At 39.5% G+C, this 13799-nt stretch overlaps 1 protein-coding gene and 1 long non-coding RNA gene across 2 annotated transcripts in view; one reads left to right on the top strand and one right to left on the bottom strand.

Moving 5' to 3' along the window:
* The window catches only part of KLF13 (Kruppel like factor 13), a 98347-nt gene that overhangs the window by 39317 nt on the left and 45231 nt on the right, over positions 1-13799 (bottom strand). The gene's annotated exons all lie outside the window — the stretch shown is intronic.
* LOC118830039 overlaps positions 1-13799 on the top strand; it is a 32729-nt gene that overhangs the window by 14416 nt on the left and 4514 nt on the right. The window contains exon 3 of the long non-coding RNA XR_005009002.1: positions 4033-4052. This is a non-coding gene — a long non-coding RNA (uncharacterized LOC118830039). The remainder of the gene's footprint in view (positions 1-4032; positions 4053-13799) is intronic.

The raw sequence follows: 13799 nt of genomic DNA, 5'->3' as shown, positions 1-13799 counted from the left end.
CCCTTTGCAACACATCACACTGCATCATCCAAAGCATTCGACACGCACATCTCTTACAAATCATATAGATGGTAGTACTATTTGAAGAAGTAAGTGATCAGAACCAGCAGGCCAAAAGATGAATCACCCAGAACCTTCTGTCTTCCCTCAATCTCACTGAACTGAAGGCTGTCCTCTAACGGCCACACCTTCACCCTGATCCCCCACAAAGAAGGCAGGTAGAAAAAAGAAAAAGGGTGGCCATATAGAACTTTTTTTATAATGATCATTATTATTGTCAGAACTAATAATTGCATTTTACATTTATATATCACTTTAAAGTTTTCAAAATGCTTTCCTCATAATTCCGTGGGATTAGGTAGAAATGTAACTCAAACCTAGGATTTACTGAGCCTGCGAGTGTAATTATTCCCATTTTCCAGGTGAGGTGAATGAGGTTCAGAGAAGTTAAACGTCTTGCTCAGGGTAACACTGCCAAATAGATATCAAAAGTAGGACTTGAAACCAATCTCTTGACTTCATGACCAAAGTATATAATTTCTACTCTGCCATACTATTTACAAGAAGAATCAGAGATGCAACTTGAACTCATTTACTAGGCAACCAATTTTTAAACCAAATGTATTAACGATTTAGAAATCAGAACCATTCAGAGCCATTAGTCAAACAGTGAACATGCATTTATTAAGCATCCACTATGTGCCAGACACCGTCCATGAAGCTGTTCTACAACGTCATATGGTGATGTATTTGTTGATCCTCCTACCCCCAGTATTCTATGGCTGAAAAAGTAATAACCAAGAAAAAATAGTGTCTTCTCTAAAATCATACAGCCAGATGGTGCTGGAGTCAGGATGCAAAGTTCTTAGTCCCTACCCACATTCTCAGACCATGATGGATGATGAGAGGACCTGGAAGGAAGGTTCTGAGTCCTCGCTCCTAACTAATCATCTATTTGTGCTGCTGTGTGGGCTATTTATTCTTCTTATGATTTCTTACATTTTTGTGTCTGGGATTTAGTCCAGGACTGGTCAGGATACATAATATTTCTGGCTGCTTTCCTTTTACCTGGAATGAGCTTTTAAAATGAAGCCCATTTGAAGATGAGGTCAGCCCCACCACATACTCTAACACTTGAACTGCTGAGTTAAATGAATGATTTCCCAACTTCATATGGATGAATTGCCTTGGAACTCAACAAATCATTTGGGATATTTTGAATTTCCATATGTTTTTACTCCACATCAAACTAAAATTCCATGGGTGGCATTTCTTAGTATTCTTCAACAATAAGCATCTATTATGCACAGGGTACTCTTCTAGGTACAGGGGGTTGGGATACAAAAATGAGGGAGACAGTCCTTGCCCTCATAGAGTTTATAGTTCATTATAGAAAATCCAGAATATAGTACATACTCAGGAGAACTTAGCCTGGTATGCAAGGTTCCCATGTTCTAGCCCCAACCAATTTTTTCCAATCTCATTTCCCTCTACTTCCTGCCATGTTCTGACCTAGCCACCATTATTGCAAACCAACTGGACTATTTGATTATCCTCGGACACACTTTTCAAAGTCCTGTCTCTATAACTCTGTTTATTCTTTCCATCCCCCTGGAATGCCTTAACCCTCATCTGTGCCTGTTGGATTTCACCCACCCTTAAAGGCCTTGCCCAAATGCTTTGGGTTATGAATCCTTCTCAGATTTCCATCACCATCCCACCACCAACTAGATATGAGTCACCCTTCTTCTGAGTCCCAAAGTCCTTTATTTGCACATTTCCTATAGCACTGAAATTCTGCTTTTTGGTATAGTATATTAAAAGTACTGGACTTGGAGTGAGGGAGACTTGGGTTTGAATCCTGATTAGATACTTGTCAGCTGGTTGACCATGGGCAGGTTAAATTGTCTAAATCCCAGTTCTCTCATCAGTTAAGTAAAAGGAAGGGGGTCCCTTCTAGCTATGAATCTAAGATCCTTTGTTTTTATCCCCACCATACTACATTATAAAATTCTGCTGGGCAAAATCCATTATTTCATTGTTTATTTTTATAGCCTATTGTACACCGCCCCCCCCCCATGCTTGATGCCTTGTACAAAGTAGGGACTGAATAAATATTTGCTGAATTTCATTGGAATCTCTTTTTTAGGCTATATTAAGAAGAAGAAGGAGTATTTTTATTGTTATAGATCTGTGTAGCCTTTGATAAATGCTAACATAAACTGAAATTTACATATGTATGTATATACATACACATATATGTCTTTGTTGTTCAGTCATTTTTCAGTTGTGTTTGACTTTTTGTGACCCCACTTTGGGGTTTCCTTGGAAGAGATACTAGAGTGATTTGCCATTTCCTTCTCTAGCTCATTTTACAGATAAGGAAATTGTGTGATTTCCTCAGGGTCACACAGCTAGTAAGTATCTGAGGCAAGATTTGAACTCAGAAAGATGAATCTTCCTGACTCCTGGGCTGGCACTTGATCCACTGTGCCACCTTGCTGATGTATGTGCATGTATGTATGTGTATATATGTCTATGTATACATATATACACATGTATGTGTATATGTGTGTATACATATATACATATGTATACTCTATAGCCATCTATGATTGTATTTCATTATAGCATTTATCAGGATTCTAGAATGGCATTCCAGCATCAGTATTACAGAAGTAGGGAATGCCACTCTGTATCAGGCCCACTGTACATCTATCTCAGCATTCTGTCTCAAACAATGGTACCAAGAAATAATTTTTTGGAGATCATAGTAGCTGCCCTCCATGACATCCAAAATGGGGAATATATTAGATCTGAATATCCTTTATTTTCCTGTTATAATTCATTATCACTTGAAAAAAAACCAAAATCTCACAATACAACATATTATTAATGTAAAAAAAACTGGTGCCCCTGAGCTGCTATTAATGAAACAATCAATCATTTAACAAGCATTCATCACATACCAACTATGTGCCAGGAAATATCTTAGGAGCTAGAAGTATGAAAGTGAGACAGCCCCGGCCCTCAAGGAGTTTACATTTAATGGAGGACATAACACGTATAGGGGTACGGTGACACTGCTTTAGTCTAATGAGTCCCAAAGATTGTGAGTAAACCCATAGAGCAGTACATTATCTATCGGGTACTTCCCTTGGGTTGGTTGGTTGTTCTCCCCACCCCCAAGAGTAGAGACTAGTTTCACCTGGTCAAGTTCATGACCAGAATCATGTATCCATGGAATACCTGAGTGGGGTCAAGGTCGTTGTCAATAATTTGTAGGAGGACTGAGCTTGAGACTTTGATCTCATCAGTACCATCAATATGCAAAACAACCATCTAAAAATGTTCAGTTAATATTGAGGAACAGAGTTGTAGGAAAGGTTAAGCAACTTACTAGAGGTATGCTAGAAGTTATTGGGAGAGTCAAAGGAATCTAAACAAGCAGCCTAAACAACCTTTCTTTTTTCATTTTTATACAGCTATTAAGTGCATAATAAGAACTGGCATTTTTATAGCACTTTGAAGTTAGGAAAATGCTTTGTAACCTCTCATTTGAGCACCACAACAACTCTGTGAAATAGATATTAAAAGTATCATTATCCCATCATTATATTTTCTTTATGTATACTCTGTGAACTAGATATTAAAACTATCCTTATCTCATCACTATATTTTCCCCATATAAAAATATGGGGAAATCGAGGCTCAGAAAAGTAACTTGCCAATGGTCACAGAGCTATTATTACATGTCAAAGGTGGATTCAAACACAAGTTTTCCTCACTCTGAGTCAAGCGCTCAATCCACTATTTACTTTCGGTGATATGTATGCCATAGGTATCATAGGAAAGGGCCAGGTCAGTGAATAAAAAAGCTAGGTTTATCACTAGCTCCTAAGACATCTAGCTCCTTGACTGACAGCTCTCTACCACTGATATCCAGGATGAATACTTGAAATGTTAGGGGGCTCTATTGATGTGGGAGAACTGCCCAGAGTGCTGGCTTACCACCTTTTCCCTCTTTTACAGGTGTTCTCATGTACTTTCAGGTAAGTGAATGAGTGAATGAACAAATGATTGGAACAAAAATAAATCCATTGAGCATGTGCCATGTGCCAGGCACTGTAATAAGACCTGAGGATAAAAAGTACTTTTTAAAAGAGATAGTATTTGGCCTATTACATTTTAATAAAGGAAAACAACATATAAAAGAGAGAAATGACCAGGGAAGGGAGTTTTATTCTGAGGAGGTGGAAAAAATGGGAAGGGATACATGCATGTGCAGGTAGAGGGAGAGAAGGAAGGAAATGAGTATTTATTAAAAGCCTACTATGTGCCAGGCACTATGCTAAGCGCTTTATTAATATTATTCAAGAACCCTGGATGATAGATGGTATTATTATTCCCATTTTCCAGTTGAGGAAACCAAGGCAGACAGAGGTTAGATGACTTGCCAAGGGTCATGCAGCTAGTAAGTGTTTGAGGCCAGATTTGAACTCAAGTCTTCTTGACTGCAGGCCCAGTGCTTTATCTAGTTGCCTCCACGGTGAGATGGTGTAGGTAGGTGGCTGGACTGGATGTGAGACTGAAGCATAGGCCTGCTGACTAGGGCCAGACAGTAGATAGAATGGACTAAGTGGGCTAGTTTGCACTAATAAAACAAGGGCAATGTAGGGGGAGGAAGGTACAATCTCAAGGGTAACGCAATGAAGTCCCCAACCCCCGGCAGTACGGCAAAACCCTTTCTCATGGGAATGGCCCAAGGAACTTGTCTCTTCACCCCATCTGTGATTTGCATGCCAGACAATACCTGCTCAGACTCATAGCATTCCTAAGGAAAGAAACAAAGATCTAAAGATCCTCCATTGGGAATATTCTGGGTTACTAGAGGAACCTGTCCTTAACCAGTCAGACCAGGTAAGGAGGAGTTTTCACATTTTGAAGATATCAAAAAATAAAAACAGAAGGAAAAAAAACAGAACTAAAGCCACAATCTTAAGTGATCTGAGAATAACATTCTGTTCTTTGTAGAGCTGAAGTGGTTTTACTATTAAAGGGAACTGAAAAACAAAATTGTGAAATATGAAATTATCCCTTTACTACCAGTTTGACCAGGTTTCAGCAACATATGCAAAATCTTAGCTTAACCAAGTTTTCCTGATAACTTTTACCCACCAATACAACCCTGACAACCTAGAACTGTCTACAAGTATGACTGAGAAGCTGTTTTTGCTTTCAGAATTCAAAAGCTTCAAAGGGCTTGATGGATAAACTGAGTTCCCATTTATAATTGCACTAATGGTGGGAATGGGGTTACTTTCCAAGGGTGCCAGCCTGTGGACCTCTGACAACACATACACTTGTCCTTTCAATATGTGGAATCCTCCAAAGAGTCAACAAACAATTCAAGCTAGTCAAGCATAAATGTGGATTCTAAATAATTTATGAAGTCTTCCAATAGAGATCCCAAAAAGGAAACAAACTTTATTGACCTAGGGTTGAGAGGAGATGTGTTGCTGGTACAGGGAAGTGTTACTGGGCTGAGCAACTCACCTAATTACCTGGGGGCTCCTCAGGAAACAGGACCTTCAGCTCCTCTGGGGTAGTCACATGACTCACTCACTGTACTCTATGCCATGGCAGCTGTAGACAAAGTCTGGTGTATAACTTTCTCGGTCTCCTCATAGACTTATGAGCAAAGCCAATTGCTTCCCCATTCCTCCTCCCCCTCCTCCCACCAAGCAGGCTAACCCTCCTTGAGGTTTGGCCACCCAATGATATTTTAGGGGTTCTATATTGGTGGTGCACATAGTTTCGGAACTGGGGAAAGATGACTTCCTCTTTTCTCTCATAAGTGGCACTTGAGTTTAGCTTTATAGTGCATAATTAGCATGACTGAATACAACCTTTTATTAAGTTTCTATTTATTGATCTCCATAATGCAATAGTTTGGAAAAAGTCAAGAGGAATAAATCAAACCTAGCAGTTATAATTGACAGCAGAAAATATAGCAGACACAAACTAGACTACAGTGTGGCCATCAGAGTTTATTTAACTCTTGCAAAAAAAGAGAGACAAAAAGAGGGAACCTTCATTAAGAGAAGTGGCTATTTAACCATGAACACTTTCAGAGACCAATTTCTTCTTAGTTCTGCAGAAATTACAAGGACAACATTGTCAATTAGACATTGGAATGGAGCTTAGAAGTCATGTAGACCAGTTCCTGGAGAGAATATGGATGTTTCAGGTAGAAGTTTGACAAGCTGTCCCTTTCAACCCTGTGTGTCTAAGATCCCATAACTCTCCAGCCAGAGAGGATACAGGAGGTGAAAATAACAGTGTAACTCGAGTGCTGGGCAGATATCACAACTCTACTGATGAACTTGAATTCATAAGGTTTCCATCACTTTGCATTATTTTCTTCCAGGGATTATTATTTACCCCAGGCAGGGATTAGAGCGTTTTGCACCGTGGTCCGAAGGGAATCAGAATGAAATGATCCCAATTTCTTTAAAGATTGAAGTTGTAGGTAAACTTGGGTATTTTAAGGTAAGAGGTTGTGATCGCACACAAGCCTACTGAGCCTGGTGGTTTCTCCCAAACTCTTTAGATTCTGCAGTGATCCTGCTTGTTTATTTGACACCCTTAGGGGGTGCTGATCCAGTCATTTAAGTGTGTTGTTCAATGGAGGGCAGGAGGAAAAGCTAAATACAAAATCACTTCCAACCTCTGCCTCCCACCTCCACACCTCGGTTTGATGGCTAAGAATTCCTACAAGTGCTTTTCAGCTGCCTGTAACTAAAGGTGGGGCTCTTGTGCTGTTATTTTTATAAGAGAAAAAGAAAACAAATAAAACATTTTGACCATGTGTTTTAGAAAGTAAAACCTTACAAAGTGCCACCTTGAAGTGTTGCAAAAACCTTTCAGCTTTTAATAACATAACCACCCACGCGCAGACCATAATATTCCAGCCAACAAACTACTGGAATACAAAAAATAAATTAAAAGGCTTTTGTCTGACATATAGGCTCACTTTAGCACACCCACTTCATATTTTCATAGTCCACATACAATGTATTTCTCAGGGTAGGGCAAGATTAGGCCCTCTAGGAATGCAGAAGCTTCTCCCCATGCTGCAGTCCTAGAAATGACAGATTAGACAAAGTCTAAAGGCTTCACCATCCCTGGTATCACCCAAAAGTGTATATAACAACACAACAACAGTGATAATTCACTGTAGGGCCTGGATGTTCCAACTATACCTTCTTCTAATTACCCTATTACTGCTAAATAACAATGCTTGGCATTTATATAGTGTTTTAAGTTTTACAAAGCACTTTACATATGTTATTTTGATTGATATTGCCAAAAACACTGTGAATTAGGGGCTATTGTCATCCCCATTTTACAGATAAGAAAATTGAGACCCAAGAAGGTTAAATGATTTGCTTAGGTATAAACAGCAAGTGTCTGATATAGTATTTGAACCCAGGTCTTCCTAACCAAAGTCTTGTACTCTATCAACTTCATCTTGATGCCTCCTTTTAAAGAAAGTATATTTAAGAAACCATGCCTCCTATATGTTTAAATGAGTGACTGCTTGGTGTGTTGTAGAAATAATAGTGGATTGGCAATCAGAGACCGGGGTTCCCAATTCTATCATAAACTAATTGTGTAATCTTGAGCAATTTGCTCAACTCCATTAAATCATAGCATTATAGATTTCAGGCTAGTGTTCCAATCTAATCAGCTCATTTTACAGATGCAGAATCGAAGGCTGAGGGGGTTAAGTGATTTGTCTAAGTTCACAAATGTAGTAAGTAGCAAAGGTGGAGTCCAAGTTCAAGTCTTCTGACTCCAAATACAGCACCCTGTCTAGTGCCCCATACTGTACTAGACCTCAGCTTTCTCATCTGTAAAATCATGCAGTAGCAGAATCACAGATGTAGGGGCTAGACTGGAAAGGACTTCAGAGGCCATCTGGTCCAATGCCCTGATTATACAGATGAGTAAACTGAGACCCAAAGAGGCTAAGGCACTTGCTCAAAATTACATGAATGATAAATATCAGAGGAGAAACACAGCTAGGCTAGATAGTCTCAAAGGTCCCCCTATTGCTCTAAAATTCTGGCATTACAAATTTCCTGTAAAACATGTTATTGGTGGCTTTGAAAATACCTGCTTTGTGTCACATTACTTAGTCTAAATTCTGGAGCAAAGGACAACCTCAAAATGATTTTAACCTTGTACCAATAGTTAATAGTACCATTACTCTCACTGACACAGAAACCATGATCTTCCTTCTGCCCATGTTTTAGGGTCCCTATAAGACTTTGGCACAAAAGGATTTTCACCTGAGCTTGAGGAGGAAGCAGGGGATAAGAGATGCTCTCCCCTTCTCAACCTTCTTCCTCAGTTCTTTTGGGTTGAAATAGAAAAATGAGGAAGAAGAACAAGGATGCTCTGGAAGAGTTTGTCAAACCACTGGCAAAAGCCCAGAACACAATGGTTCCTGCTCTCCAATTTGACCTCAAGCACAGGGTTTCAGAGGGAACCCCCTTTTGGATAGGGATCTTAAAGACTGCCATTTGTGGAAATGCATATCATCCCAGGTTCTGCCCCTTTTGGTAAATGAGTTTCATGCACTTCTGACAAAACAAGACAACCCAGTCTGAAGAAAACTTTAAAAGCCATATAAAAATAGATTAGAAGCCTTTTTACACATCAAACAGCTTTTCTCAAACAAGTGTTAGATGAGTTAAGCATAAAGGAATCAACCATATGGATTAAATTTTCCTGAAAGTACACATGAGTTTTAAACACACACATACACACGTGCACATACACACACACACACACACACACACACACACACACACACACACACGGAAAGCACTTGGAAAAATACAGTTTCAGAAACCCAAAATATTTCCCACATTTTTAAACATCTGATGAATCCAGAGCATAATTGGCTCGGCCTATCCCTAAACCACGTGCATTTCATATTATAATCTGTAATGAGATATACATAGATGTTGCCCAATTCTTTTGTATGGGAAAATTTTCCTGCATATTAAGAAATTAACTCAAGCAGGGGCCCCAAGTTGGGTTCTGTTTGAGCAGGGCTCCACGTTACTTGGCGCAGTGATTAGGTTGGCTGTCAATGAAATGATAGGAATGCAACCTTTTCACTTGGAATAATGAGCTTGTGTTATTTTCGCCATTTTAGTAGTTGCAGTTTTCCTTTCAAGAATTAGATGATGATTTTGGGTGATTCCTAATCTTTCATTCTGCCTGATTCCTGTAGAATTTATCCATTTCTTAAACCACAGCTCATTCCTAGTTGTTGCTTTTTAATGTGCTTAGTTGTGGTTTTCCTTTCTTTGTTTCTAGGGTGGTGTTTTTTTAAGATCAAAAACACATCAACCTGCATGCTTTGGGTATTGTGATGACATTTAAACTTCCAGGGTTTTAAATGGAAAATTATGGAAATTCACTTTAGGCAGAGCTCCCTGGCATTGCTTTGTGGACAGACCCCTGTGCACAATACGATTTTCATTGATTTTTCAATGGTTTAGTCTATGACATTGTAGTTTCAGCAACACTTCATAATCTTTTCTGTTTCTCCAGTCCTTCTCATATGGCCAAACACATGTGGATAATCAATTAGGCTCATCATTTAACTTTATGTGAATTTTAAGGTACATTTAATCCATCTGTTTTTTTACTCATTTACACTCATCAACTTTTCCAGCAGATCTAACAGAAATCCAAAAAGTCTCATGAGTTCCAGTCCTTTCACTTTAATTCAACAAGCATTTATTAAATGCAAAGCACGATGTTGCAAAGATGAAGAAGCCCCTGCCTTCAGAAAGCTGACATTCTACTGGGAGGGCTACAAAGTATACACAGAGAAGTGATTACAAGATGATTTCAGGAAAGAAAGAACAGTGACAATGAGGAGTATCATGCAAAGTTTGCCATAAGAAGTGACACCTCAGTTGAGCCTTAAGGAAACTACGGATTCTAAGAGGCAGATGGAATGATAGAATGCCAGATTCAGGGAACGAGAAGTAGGATGGTATGCCTAGGAGAATAATCAAAGATTGGCTATAATGCTATGCGCAGAAATGAAGGTGGAATCCACTCTAGCACTAGCATATCCCTCCCCATTTTACCTCCATGTATGCCAATTAAGCAGTGCCATCTTAAAAAGTTGACATTGAGTAATTTTAAAATTCCCCTGTCATATCCTCCCTCCCCCCACTGCTGTAACATCACACTTCTAAGGAACTTAAAAAGTTCTAAGGAACTTGTCATCTCTTAATCCATTCATCCTCATAACTTTAGGACTAGAAGAGGCAAGTGTCAGTATCCCTATCTGGCAAATGGAGCAAACTCTAATTCCAAATGATTATGTGATTTCTCCAAATTCATTCAGCTAGTCAGTGATGGGAACTGAACTAAAACTCAGACTTCTTGATTTTCAGTCTCGTGGTTCACTGACTAGACAGGAAGCCAATAGTCCATCGAACACCAATGGTGTGAATGCTCTATTAACTCCTGCTGCCCTAGTGTTTGTTCTGGAGTGGGCAAACAATGATGGCCCACCTCCAGTGGAGAATTCTCCATTCTCCTATATTAATTCACAATCACCTTGGCCTAGGGATAGTTTGGTCATCATGGCAGATGGCAAGATGATGATCAATGCAGACCAGGCTTGCATCAACCGCCTCCCCTTTTCAGGTGCTGTTCCTGGACACAGTTGTAAGAGTCCTGAAGTCCAGAGACCGCAGGTGACCAAATTATCAAGGGAACAAAGAGCTCAGGCAGACCTGGAAATTAAAAGAGAAATGTGGAGGATTATATGACTCTCCTTTTTTCCAGGTTCATGCTCACTACTGAGGGATTGTTGAGATAGTCTAGGAATGTTATTCCATCTTAGATATTTTTGTGGTTGTTTTTCTTAGAGGGGAGAAGGTAGGGCAATTGGGGTAAGTGACTTGCCCAAGGTCACACAGCTAGGAAGTGTGTCAAGTGCCTGAGGCCGAATTTGAACTCGGGTCTTCCTGACTCCAGGGCCAGTGCTCTACTCACCGGGCCACCTAACTACTCCCCTTTTTGTGGTTGGTTTTTTTTTTCATCTTACAACCACAGCAAGTCATCATCTCGGGGGGACCCAGAATATTCAGTGACAAAAATAAACTTGGTTGGAGTCTAAAGCTAAAAAAGACAAGGTCACCAAGCAAGTCCTTGTGTGGGTCAGTTACCTTTACCGTATTCCAAGGCCACATAGCCCTGGATGGCTGTATCATAAAGTACATCATTATCACAAAAAAGCCTGGGTCAGAGAATATCAAAAGGTCTGCATAAATTCCAGCCTACTACTAGAAAAACAACTCCAGGTACATGCCCTACTGTTGGGGGAGGGGGTGGGTGGAAGGAGATGTGTCACTAGAATAGGCTATCAAATCAGCAATACCCAGACTATGCAAAGAGATGTATATAGTAACTACTTGTTGCTCAGAATCTTGCTTCTCTTAATTAGCAAACAGCCACATTTCCATTGTTCATTATATTTCTTCTGATTGTTTATTGTCGCTAAAATTACATCAGACCCAGTCCCTTTGAGACCAGCATAAATAGTCACTAAAAGAGTCGATGATTGGTCCTACATAAGAGGATTATTCCAGCCAGGACAGTGGGTCCTCTTTTGGGGACGAGGCCTGGGAAACAGATATCATGTTCTCATACAGGGATCTCCACAAATGGAACTTTTTCATCCTGACCTTCGAATTGAATCTCATACCTTTCCAAAACTAATTTCAGAAATGTAATCAGGTCTTCTTATGAATTCTTTCCCTCAAAAATATCCTGACAAAGGAGGGGGCTGATCAATAGATCTTGTGAAGGCAGATAAATTCAAAATATGTTTTCTGGACATTACATTTTTAGAAATTCAATTTACTCCATTTAGCCATGTATGCTCAGAAAAATGCTAGAGATTGTGTTGGCAGTCAACCAGACACCATAGGTTCAGGGGGTCATCTTATGACTGATGTGAGTAAAAAGGAATTAGGAGTAATCTCTTGTATGGTAGAATGAGCTGCAATTTCTCCTTCACTCACTCTTGGCTATGTTTATTTTTATAGTCTCCATTCATCACAGATTAATATGACAAGTGAGGGAAACATCATAGTCTACATGCAAAGTTTCATTAGCTTGGAAAATTTATTGTCCTTTCATCTGTTGAATCAGTGAGATGTCAAAGACATTTTAAAAGCATTCTATCAGCGGCAATCACCAGGGCTTGAGTCTCACCCTCAGCCTCTTAACTGTTGTCCCAGTCCAGTTAAGTGTAGAGAGGCTCATCACCAGGGTATGTGAACGGTGATGAATTTTTGACCACAGAAACTTTCAATGACCATCTGCAATGTTGTGGAAGAGTTGTGAGGGGCATCAAGAAATGGAGCATCTGAGACCAAAGGAAGCTCAATATCTTAGAAATACCACAAAAAGCAAAGAGAGTTCTATGTCATTTCACACACACACACACACACACACACACACACACACACAGCCCCTCACTCAAACTTGGCATTGCATTAAAGATTTTGGGGGGGGGGTAAAGGTGTGATATTGGCATGAGTGGCATCTAAGACCAAGACCAACCCTAATTTCACAGGACAATATACTGCAACCTTAAGTTGGAAGCCTTCTCACTTAAAGGGGAAAAGGTTAAGAATAAATCAGTAAAAATAAGTGACAGTACAGAGAGAATAACACGAAAATTCAATTATGAGGGAAAGAACAAAGAAGTGTACATAGGAAGTGAGATCCATTGAAACGTATAATTTTTCAGTTAACCATGCTGGAAATAGGAATCATCATGGGATCATCTGTCTTGAGATGGAAGGTCATCAGATCCAACATCCTCAAGTTACAGATGAGGAAACTGAGGCTTAGAGAGGTCATGTGACTTGCCAAAGGTCATGCAGGAGGCAGTGTGTGATAATATTCAAACCTAGGCTTTCATGACTCCAAGTTAACCATGCTTCTGCTATATCAAATTAAAAAAAGTTCATGTGCAAAGAGTGAGATGATTTCCCCAAGCAGAGTCCCATGACATCCACTTCTTGAACCTCTCTCTTCCTTCGGTTTCTGTGATAAAGCGTCTTCTTATTTCTCTCCTTTTTGTCTCTCTTTTGCTTTTCCTTCTCCCATCCCCCAACAATAAGCCTTCCTTAAGGCTCAGTTCATAGTTCTCTGCTTGTTTCTCTCTACATTATTTTCTCTTAGCAAACTGATATCAACTGTGACTTCAAATTTTCAAATCTCACCTGTCCCTTGAGTTTTATTCCTATATCTGTAACTATTCATAGGACTCTCCCAACTGAATAGCCTTCCAGCATTTCAAACTCACTATATTAAAATTAAATTCATCACTTTCTCCCCAGACTGGTTTATCCCAACTTCCCTATTTTAGACAGTGAAAATGCTATTACAGCCACACAGATGTTTTAAACCATCATTAGATTACTGAACTTCAGAGTGAAAAGGAGCCAGAGAAATCATCTTACCCAGCCTTACACTGACCAGCTCCAAAAAAATGTTTGTCCATCTTTTGCTTAAATACCCTCACATGGAGGGAATGCTGTCTTTGATGCTTTCTTCCCCCTTTAGCTCATATATTCAGTCCTATTGATTCTTTCTTCAAAGTTTCTCTTTTATCTATACATTCTCTTGTTTCCACTGATAACACAGGTTAGATATTCATAATCTCATGGCTGAATTGT

This window comes from Trichosurus vulpecula, chromosome 8, assembly GCF_011100635.1.
Source record: "Trichosurus vulpecula isolate mTriVul1 chromosome 8, mTriVul1.pri, whole genome shotgun sequence".
Taxonomy (NCBI): domain Eukaryota; kingdom Metazoa; phylum Chordata; class Mammalia; order Diprotodontia; family Phalangeridae; genus Trichosurus; species Trichosurus vulpecula.
This window is presented reverse-complemented; position numbering and strand designations above follow the sequence as displayed.